This window comes from Panthera pardus, unplaced genomic scaffold, assembly GCF_024362965.1.
Source record: "Panthera pardus isolate Hobbes unplaced genomic scaffold, ASM2436296v1 HiC_scaffold_6, whole genome shotgun sequence".
Classification (NCBI taxonomy): domain Eukaryota; kingdom Metazoa; phylum Chordata; class Mammalia; order Carnivora; family Felidae; genus Panthera; species Panthera pardus.
The window spans coordinates 117,313,248-117,324,516 of NW_026526991.1; the positions used below are offsets into that span (position 1 = coordinate 117,313,248).

At 39.7% G+C, this 11,269-nt stretch overlaps 1 protein-coding gene across 6 annotated transcripts in view; it reads right to left on the reverse strand.

Moving 5' to 3' along the window:
- The window catches only part of MYO3A (myosin IIIA), a 243,195-nt gene extending 236,616 nt beyond the window's left edge, over nt 1-6,579 (reverse strand). For 4 of the 6 annotated variants that reach the window (XM_053894938.1, XM_053894937.1, XM_053894943.1 and 1 more), the window contains exon 1: nt 6,428-6,578. The gene's annotated coding sequence lies outside the window, so the exon portion shown is untranslated. Of the gene's footprint in view, nt 1-6,427 lie in introns of all 6 variants that reach the window. The other 2 variants (XM_053894940.1, XM_053894941.1) reach the window with 1 other exon arrangement.
- Nucleotides 6,580-11,269: the final 4,690 nt, after the last annotated feature.

Sequence of the window (11,269 nt, forward strand, 5' to 3'; positions counted from 1 at the left end):
AGTGATGCTCATCACCACTAATCATCAGGAAAATGCAAATAAAAACCATGAGATAGTACGTCACACCCATTAGGATGGCTATTAAGAGGAACACAGAAAACAAGTGTTGTTGAGGTTGGGAGCAATTGGAACTCCTGTGCATTGCTGGTGGGAATGTAAAATAGTGTGGCTGCTGTGGAAAATGCATAACACAGAATTACCAACAATTCTACTTCTGGGTATATATTCAAAGGAACTGAAAGCAGGTTCTCTAAAAGATACATGTATACCCATATTCAGAGCAGTGTTACAATACCTAAAAGGTGAGAGCAACCAACATGTCCATCAATGGATGACATACATTAATAAAATGCTGTATATATATATATATATATATATATATATACAATAGAATATTATTCAGCCTTAGAAGGCAAGGAAATTTTGACACATGCTACAACATGGATTAGCCTAGAAGACATCACGCTTAGTGAAAAAAGGCAGCCACAAAAGGGCAAATATTACATGATTCCATTTGTATATATAGTATCTAGAATAGTTATATTCAAAGACAGAAAGTAGAATTGTGGTTGCTAGGGGTTCGGGGGAAAGGGAATGCATGGAAATTATTGTTTAATCGGTAGTGTTTTAGTTTAGTAAGATAAAAAAGTTCTGGAGATAGATGGCGGTGGTAATAGTACAATAAATAATGTAAATGTACTTAATGTCACTCAACTGCACATTTTAAAATGATTAAAAGGGTAAGTTGTATGTAAAGCACATTTTGCCACAATAAAATATTACTCAAGATGCAGTACAGGGAAATGAAGTGGAAAAAAAACCCCACAAAAGCCAATTGAAAGCTGTGGAAAGGAGAATGGAACGGTCCACTTGCTCTCAGATCCATGCATAACCTTCCATGCCCTGAGTCTGGAGAGCTGATATCTCAAAACTGTATTTTCCACACTCCTTGTCCTATTGGCTTCTTTCTCTGCTAGATTCCATCCATGAGAGTCTCAGGCAAGAGACTGGATCATAGGTGGAAAAGAGATACCAGGATATTTCTCCTTTGCTTTCTTTGGCTTTTATGGTGTCTCCATCAGTGGCTACGTCTCTCCATGGTCCCTGTTTCTGTAGGACAAAACTTCCATAGTTCTAAGATGGCCTCACCTTCTGGGTTCTGGTAAGACTATCTCCTTATTGCAACCCTACAGCCCAAGCAGCGATAAGAGTTTTTTTGCTATTGCTAAACACAGACTGCCTCACTATCCCCTGGTTGGAATTCAGATACCCTAAAACATTTGTAACTAGTTCTTCATATGTCAGTCTGTTCAGGATGCTATAACAAAAATACCATAAATTGGTGGCTTATAAACAACAAACATTTATTTCTCCCAGTTCTAGGAGCTGGGAAGTCCAAGATCACGGTGCTGGTAGATCCTATGTCTGGTAAGGGCCCACTGTCTAGACAACTGTCGATTTGCAGCAACCTCACATGGTGGGGCAGATGAGCCAGCTCTCTGGGGTCTCCTTTACAAGGACACTGCTCCCATTTGTGAGGCTCTTCCTTTATGACCTAATCACCTCCAAAGTCCCCACCTTCCCAACACCCTCACCATTGTGGTCAGGATCCCCACATAGGAATTCAGGGAGGATACAAACATTCAGACCATAGTATCATCTTAAATTCTCTGTTGAACTACCCAGTATTAACCATTTTCCTGACTGATTCTAACACACATCCAATCCATTTGAAAAAGAAAGAATAGAAACAATGGATAAAAGGCAACAGGTAATGGCTGAGAGTTTTCCTAAAGAGGTGAAAGGTGTGAACACTCAAATTTAGGAAGCTCAAGTAGAATAGATAAGAAATTCACAGTTAGATACATATCAAAATAAAACCATGGAACACCAAAGACAAAGAGAAACTCTTAAAACCAATCAAATAGAAAAGATGCATTACATGTAGAAGAAAACAATCGGAATGACTGCTGATATTTCAATAGAAAACAGTAGTATGATATATTCAAAAAATATATATATATTCAAATGAAAGAAAATAACTATTAATCTAAAAGAAACAAAAGTACCCATAAAAGTATCTTTCAATACCAAAGGCAATAAAAAGATATTTTCCACGAAAAACATTGGGGTTCAACAACGATGACCCCTGAGAAAAAGCATGTTTATAGGATACCTTTCAAGAATGATAATGATCCACAAGAAAAGTCTAAATTGCCAAAAACAACAAAGAAATTGTCACGCATGTGTGTAAATCTAAACCAGCACTGACTGTAAGACACATAATAGACAATAACGAATAATTAAAAGTGTAGTAATAGGATTTAAATGTTCCTAAATTCCTTACACGGTTAAAGAGATGGTCAGAAATAATAACTTTAGGCTTTTAGGGTAAATATGAAACACTAGAACCTCAAGATACCATATATAAAGAGAATAGCAGATGGCTTTACTCAGAACCAAGCAATATGTTAATACCTTGATTCTTACTTTAAAAAACACTCATCATATATTTTGGCAGAGCATTTTTGGAGGATCCTTCCCTTTGTGCACCCACTTTTGCTAAGCTGTGCTTCTGCTGCTTCAACTCCCATCATACAAAGTTTAAGTTAGATTCAAAAGGAGCTCCTGCCTATGAAGGAAGAGGCACACTGGACGGTCAACAGGTCAGCTGTGTAGGTCGTTTATCTTCACACAACAGCCAGAATGATTTCAACACAGAAACCAGATCACATTATCTTTCTGCTAAAAATCCTTCAAAATCCACACTCTAACTATGTTCTCCAGACCCTGGATGATCTGGCTGTTTCTGACGCCCCTAAACTGACCCTAAGTTCTTCTTCGCCTCTTCCTGTGTCTTCACCCTCCACTGGCTTCTGACAGGTCTGAGAACACTAAACTCTTTTCTGCTGCAGGATCTCCTGTTGTCTTTGCCTAGCTGCTTCCTCAAACCTTCCACACGGCTGGTTTGACCTTCTCTCATACACAGACCATCAGGATCACATGCAGTTACTCCACCCAGAAATGAACTACCCCTGCTTTGAATTTATTCTATAGATTATTCTCCTAGCATGATTCTGAAAGTAATAGAGCATTCCTGGTTAAAAGAAGCCCACAGAAAAGTGAGTTTGCCATATAAAACGACCTCACACAGACAACAGGATGAATCACCAAACAGGTTTTAGGTATCTCCTTTCTCACAAAACTTTAAAACACACTCACAGAAATCTCTGGTCTAGCTTACTGCAGAATAGAAGAACTGGACACATACCCCTTTCAGCTTTCCAAAAACATAGGAAACAAAGTATGGTTTAAAACAGACCTTGTCTAGTTATATGTATGGTTTGTTTTGAATGAGCCATAATCAATGTTTTGTTCCCTTCATTTGCTTAAAGATGTTTTGTAGGGAGAGAAAACAAGGTCTACTTTTGTACTTCCATACATGTATTCTTTCCACTACTCATTTTCCTAGTTGGTAATTATGGGGATAAAAGTACTTGCTTAGAATAAATGCTAGAACCAAAGCAAAGGCTTTCATTTCCTAGAAAATTTCTCCATATTTTAAAAGTGGCATTAGTGGGGTGCCTGCGTGGCTCAGTCGGTTGAGCATCAGGCTCTTGATTTCAGCTCAAGTCATGATCCCAGGGTCGTGGGATCGAGCCCCACATCAGCATGGAGCCTACTTAAGATTCTTTCTCTCTCTCTCTCCCTCTGACCTTCTCCCCTACTTGCTCTCTCTCTCTCTCTCTCTGAAAAAAAAAAATGGCATTAGTGAGAACCCGAAACAACTTTAAGTCATCAGAACACTATTCTAAGCTTTAGTACAAATCCATAAGCTTCAATGTCCACAGCTATAAAACGGAATGATAATGCATGTCTGAACTAATTCTCAGAGTTGCTTAAGTACCAAGTGAGTTTTATGAAGAAATGCTTCATAAATTGTAATACAGGATTACTCTCCTCCTTAAGGATGAAAGTTGGGTTAGAGTTTGGGCTACACAATTTACCCATTCGAATTAGTAAGGGATATTTTCTGAGTCAGAAATCACAACCTGAAACGTCTGCAGGGACAAAGGAGGTGAAATACATGAGTGAAGCTGGTCTGGACGAAGTAAAAGCAGGGAGTGGAGGCCTTGTGGCAAAGTAAAGAGTGCACATGCCCCATTCAGAGTGGGCAACCACATCTGCTTTGAGCTGCTTACAGGTGCAAACTCCACCTTGCCGGGCCCTATTGTTTTTCAGGAAAAGCTAGGACTCTGGGAATGTATGTAAAATTTACTAATTTTAAAATATTGGTAAATAGTTTCAAAGTATTCAGTCATTTTAAATTGATGAGCTGACCCAAACAAACATATCCAAAGACGAAATTCAGCTTTTATGTTATCTCCTTATGACTTCCACATGAGTTTTTGTGGGTTTTGTCACAAAGAGATGGCCAATAGACATAAGTCTAACCACATGGTGTAATCATCCTCAGACCTCAGGAAAAATGGACAATAACAGTGGCTAGCATTTTTCTGACTGTTTGCTATATGCCAGGTGCCCACTGTAGTTACAGTTTTATATGCATTATGTCATTTAACACTCACAAAAAGCATTTCAGAAAGGCATTGCTGTAATCCACATTTTCAGAAAAGAGGACTGAGGGTTAGAAAGAGTTTTTAAAGTCATAATGCTGGTAAATGGTAGAGTCAAGAAAAAGACCAAGTCAAAGGCCATGGTAGAAGTTTGGTGTTCAAGGACAGATGACCTCAATTCAGAAGACTAATTTCCCCAATTTGAGGTTCTTGATTCCCTATGTGTCCCCAGTGTGGTAAGGGGTCTTCTGTGAATTATTTTGAAAGTCTAATGGAAACCTTCTATTTACCCTGTAATGGATGACTGAGTTTGTTTCCCATTACCAAGGAAAGGGAGTTTGCTTTGTTAGATACAATCTTTCAAATTACAGATCCAGGGGAGAGACTAATGAAGGGATCTTTGTCTATAAAAATGAAGAAAGAAGAAAGAAGAAAGAAGGAAGAAGAAGAAGGAAGAAAGGAGAAGGGAGAAGGAAGAAGGAAGAAGGAAGGAAGGAAGGAGAAGAGGAAAAGTTGGAACCGAATAGTTTAGAGCATGGACATTGCAGAAGTTATTAAAATGATACATTTTTACATCAAAACTTTATATAATCCCCATTCATATAAAGTAGATTTGTATTTACAAATATTTATTCATTCACCAAACTATTAGTAGCAACTCATGGACCTTCAGATACTTTGGATTTGACAGATAAAAGTTATTTTTCAAATATATGCACCAAAAAACGTAGGCTGTAAAGATACAGTTGAAACAGGATGTCCAAGCCAATGCTATCCCCTTTGGCCATGTGGCCAAACTCTCTGCAAATAGATATGCCAAGCTGGTATTAAAGACCACCAAGCTGAATCTTTCACTTTGCACTTTTTTTTCTCCTCACCAATAATAATCAAAAAGGACTAAGGCAAATGAGAGCAATTTTTCACATGCTAGACATCATACCAATAAATTCACAAAAAACAAGTTACCATTGAAATCTTACACATCTCTAAATTTGCCCACTTGAAAACAATGATCTTTTATAATGTAACAAAAATCAATATGGCATGAATAACATGGACCCTGATTTATTTGTCAAAACTTGGAACTCAGGCTCCAGCAAATCCAGAGAACTTGTCGACTTGATCACCTACCTTTAGAAAAGCCTGAAAGTAACGAATAATAAAGCTCAGGTACAAGACACAAAGTGGCCAGGCTACAGCTGTGATCCTGGGCCTGTGACACGCAACAACAGAGTCATGGTGTTTGTTACAGGGATAAGCATCCAGGATCTGGGGAAAGTAATTAGACGTTGAACTTACAAACATTTGGGTAGAATGACAGGACTATAATTTTCCCCTCAGTTTTCGCATTTTTACAACTAACACGGAGCAATAAGGCACCTCCTTTCTTGTATTGACCTAAACCAAATCTAAAGTCACTGGGTCGATGTGAATTCTAAAAGAAATTTAAGAGGCTTCAAGAGCACCTACAATCACCAAGGAAATAGCAGAAAAAAGGAAACCCATGAGGATTCTTTGGATTTTCAAAAATCTCTCTTTTTAAATTTTAGCACCATTACAAAGGCTATTTCAAGGCTTACATCCAATTACCATCTTAGTACTAATAAATTATCACTTAAATTTTTTTTTGTTGTTGTTTTAAATTGTCTTAGGGAAATTTTAGCAAGGTGCAGATAGAAACTACTGGAGAACAGAACAGAGTTGTTAGTGAGCAAGTTGAAATGACATCATTTCTGGAAGGATTCCCCTATTTCTCAACAGCGATCACAAGGTTCTGGTCTGCACTTTCTCTCTCCTTAGAAAACTTTTCCAGATGCGTGTAGAGTTGCAGGGACCCCGGCCCCACAGACCTGCTTCTAGAGAAGTCATCCCCGAGCAACAGCTCCCTGCGGCCGACCCAACGCGGCGCCGCCACAAGTTCTCCCCGGGGCCGCGGGGACGAGGCGCGACCACCCCTCGGGTTCACGCCGCACGTTCTCCACACGCCCCCTCCGCGCTCCAGCTTAAATACTCCCGGCCGGCTCGGGGCGGGCGCGGGCGCCGTGACCTCGCACTCTCCGCGCCCGGGAGCGCCCCACACGCCACTGGTGGCCGGGAAGCGGCACCGCCCCCGGCACCGCCCCCAGCGCCGCGGGGGCCCCGCCCCTTCCCAGGGCTCCAAGCAGCACCCGCGCAGCCCCGACCGCTACCTGGGCCGGAAGCGGGCGCCTCCTTCCTCCCCTCCCCCGGGCGTGGGAACGTGCTTCGTCTTCACCGTGTGCCCGCCACCTGCGCCGCGGCTCCTCGCAGGGCCTTGTGCGGCCGAAGGGAGCTGCGGGGGGGGCTTCCCGGGACTCGGCGCGCGCCTCCCTCGCCTGGTGCCGAGGTGTGGAGGAAGTGGACAGAGCGCCCACCTTGGGTTGCCCGGATCCCTGGAACCGCTCAGACAGTCCCAGTGTCCTGGAGCAAATTCACTTCATTTTAAGGCTTGGTGTTCCTCCCCCCGCCCCCCCCCCCGCACCCCCTAGCACCGAGAACTTCCCCCCGCCTACGTGGGGCTCATGCCACCCGCAGGGCCCGGGCTGAAAATAAGCATCAGTTTTAGATCAAGAGGGAAAGTGACTAATGAAGTTGCCCCCCGGATACCAATTCACTTTGGCGGTTTGAGGAACTGGGGGCTTAGGCTGCAAGAGATCTGGAACCTCTGCTTCAGGTCCTGCCCTCTTGGTCCTGGAAGTCCTGACTGAGGTCACTGAGTGGGTCCATCCTGACCAGATTTCACCTGAACAGCCTCAAGGGACATTTTGCGCATAGTTCTGCCTTCCTCCCCTTCAACAGGTGCACAGTCAAAATGTCCTTTGATTTTGTTAATAATCTAAATGGGCCTGATTTTCATGATGATATCTAAATGAGAAGAATTCTAGAAGAGAACAGAAGTCATCTAGTCCTAATCAATGAATGTGTCTTAAAAAACATGATCACTTGAATAGATGCCAAAAAAGCAATCAGCATATTCAAGATCCTTCTTCAGAAGATATCTTTGAAATCTAGAAATTGAACGGTGGGGTTCCATCTGATACACGAGGATATCGGAATATTGAGAATATTATATCAATACCAACTTGTAAACAGACTCAAAATTTCAAGTTACTTCTTTAAAAAACAGCATACCAAATATATTATTTAACATAACAGTAAGCAACCCACTTGCCACATACAAAATAAAATAGGCGAACAATAACCGATTAAACTACAATGGGAAAATGGATCCCATGCACAATAGCAACAAAGAACATAAAATAACCAGGAATGATAAAAAAATGTAGGAAATCTGAAAAAGAAAATTGCAGGACTACTGAGAAATTATTTATAAAACATTTTATTAACTGGGGAGACATAGGATATCCTTAAGTGAGAAGAAAAGATTTTAAATGCATAATTACTGCCTCCCTAAAAGACAACAATATCTTGAATTCATCTGAGAACCTACATAAACTGGAAAAGCTAAGACTAGTGGTTCTCAGACTGTGGTCTTGGGGCAGATGAGGTTCAAGGGGTTCAAAAAAATCAAAATTGCTTTCCTGATGATATTAAGACTATTTTTCACTCCTTTTTTGGTATCCACTCTTTCACTAGTATACACTGAAATATAGTATATTCCAGTGGCTACATCCAACGTATTATTACAAGAGATTTAATGCAAAAGCAGATATCTTCTATCATGCCAGACATTAAACAAGTTTGCAAGAATGTAAAAGAATGCCATTTCTACCACTAAATTCCTTTTGTTTTGGAAACTATAGTTATTTTTCATTTAAAAACGTTATGTTAACAAATAATTTACTAGTGTTTTTAAGTTTTTAAATAAATACATTTAAAATTTTTCAGCTTAATTTCTTTTCTTTCTTTTTTTTTTTTTTTTAATAGGATTCACTCCCAGCATGGTGCCCAACTCTGGGCATGAACTAACCCCCCTGAGATCAAGACCTGAACTGAGATCAAGAGTCGAACGCTTAGCCAACTGAGCCACCCAGGTTAATGTCTAATGTGGTAATTATCCGTAGATATAATACATTACAAAAACTCTATGGTGTCTTCAAATGATTTTTAAGAATGTAAAAGAGGGTCCAGGACCAAGAAGTTTGAGAACCTTTTGATAATAATGAAAAAAATTAGTAAACTATAATAATTAAGAGTATGGCACTAACACGGGAATAAAACAAAATGTACAATCCAGTCAGCCTAAGACCATTAAGGACAAAACCTGTGGTCTCCTTGTCAAGTTTACTGGATCCTTGAAACAATGGAGATTGCCGCAAAGGAACCATGAAGGCCAGGTGCTTTCTTAATCTTTGTTTTGGGCCCTTTGGCCAGTTACCTCCTTACTATACAGTTTCTGGGCTCTGAGGACATTTACATATGCATACTGCTAGTTCAAACACATCACAACTATTATTTTTATTTCATCTATCCAGGCAGATAGAGTCGGAGATTTGACTTATATGTTTGTAAAATATTCCACATTTTAACATCTCATTGGTGATACCTATTTGATTTTTCCTCATGAATTTTGAACTTATTGCTTTGCATTACATTGTGGGGAGGGAGGAGCTGTATAATATCACTGTAATTTAACTGAAACATGCACTGAGTAAAGTGTATTCAAGCTACTTCAAAAAGCACCTACTGTATAGGCTTTCTTTTCCTCTTACTCTTTATGTTTCAGTAATACAATGAATACAAAGGAAGAACACGTCTCACTTGCTTAATGATGATTTTTGTTGGTGGTCATTTTTTTTTACCTGATCTAAATTCATTCAGTATCAGATATTTCCACTGAAGCTCGTGAACTGGCAAGATAACATTTGAAATAATCACCACCAAAATAAAAATGTTTGCTTTGGATTCTTAATGGGAAACAAAACTATAGTTTAAAAACAGTTTCACTTTAGGGCGCCTGGGTGGCTCAGTTGGTTAACTGTCTGACTTCAGCCCAGGTCATGATCTTGCAGTCAGGAGTTCAAGCCCTGCATCTGACTCTGTGCTGACAACTCAGAGCCTGGAGCCTGCTTCAGATTCTGTGTCTCCCTCTCTCTCTGCCCCTGCCCTAATTGCACTCTTTCTCTCTCTCTAAAAAAAAGTAATAAACATTAAAAAAATTAAAAAATATTTTCACTTTAGAGGGTATGTTTTCCAAGAAAATTTAATGAAGATAATCAATAAAGATAAGCACTTTATAATCCAAACTACTTTTTTCTGGTGGTAGGGAAGAAGTACAAGAATTGAGGACGTGAAGTAGGGCTTAAAATCTTTTTAGAAAGTAGAGGAAAGTATTTGACATTTTTCCTTCAAAATATTTATAGCTAACGTGGCTTTTTAAAAATTTTAAATGTGTTGAGGTATTTCTTGGTTTTGTTTTTTGTTTTTGTTTGTTTTTTAAACCTTCTCTGGATTGTTGCAGACTGTTTAAAATTATGCGTTTTTCCTTAGGGGGCATTTGGGTTTGAGAGTAGAGGGTTGTGATGGGAGGGAATTTAAGAGAAATTTCAACATAATTTACTTCAACCCCCTATTTTATAAAATAGGACCTTTGGGTTCAATTCACTTGCCTGAGGTCACACATCGAGTTGGTAGCATCCCCAAGGGTGTTGGGCAAGAATGTTCTGGCGAGAATGTCTGTGCTCTGTGCTGACAGCTCAGAGCCTGAAGCCTGCTTCAGATTCTGTGTCTCCCTCTCTCTCTGCCCCTTTCCCGCTCGTGCTCTGTTTCTCCCTCAAAAAAGTTTTTAAAAAATTAAAAGAAAGTGTGATAAGCACTTGAAATAAAGGAAGAGGCACAAGAAGGGACTGAGAGCTGGAAGCTAACCCACAGTGATTCTGAGATTGTGCAAAACAATGGACATCAGGACACAAGGTGACATTTGCCCTGAAGGCAATCTCTGTTCCTGAACTGCCATTCCTAGTGTTTGTTTCCTGAGTTTCACAGGTCAAAGTGTATACATGCCCATTTTAACCAGTTTCATTCATATACACATAGATAGGATCTTGGGGGAGGAGAGATGTAAAACTCATTGTAACTTCTGCTAGCTGACTGGAACTGCCCTTAGGCTGAATGATTTAGGAAGTCCTTTGAGAATTAGTCCTGTAGTTGAAGACCTTTTATTTCCTGGAGTTGGTTGATTAGGAAGAGATAATAAACCAGCCATTGGATTCTCTGATCCAACAGTAATCCTGTGGATATTTTTTTAGTGGGGTGGGGAGACTCTTTTTTGTTTTTCGTCCAGCTCTATTGAGATATAATTGACATATAACATTGTATAAGTTTAAGAAGTCCAAGTATTGATTTGATACATTTATATATTGCAAAATGATTACCACCATAGCATTAGCTAACACTTCCATCTTGCCATATAATTACCTTTTTTTTTTTTTTTTTTTGTGGTGAGAACATTTAAGATTTACTATCTTGGCAACTGTTATGTATATAATACAGTATCATTAGCCATCATCATCATGCTGTACATAGAAATTCCAGAACTTATTCATCTTTTAATTGGAAGTTTGTACCCTTTGACCAACATTGCCCCATTTCCCCTATCCCCTAGTCCCTGGCAACCACCATTCTCCTCTCTACTTCTAGGAATTTAGTTTTTTTAGATTCTGCATATGAGCGATATCATATATATGTTATTCTCTGTCTGACTTTCACTTAGC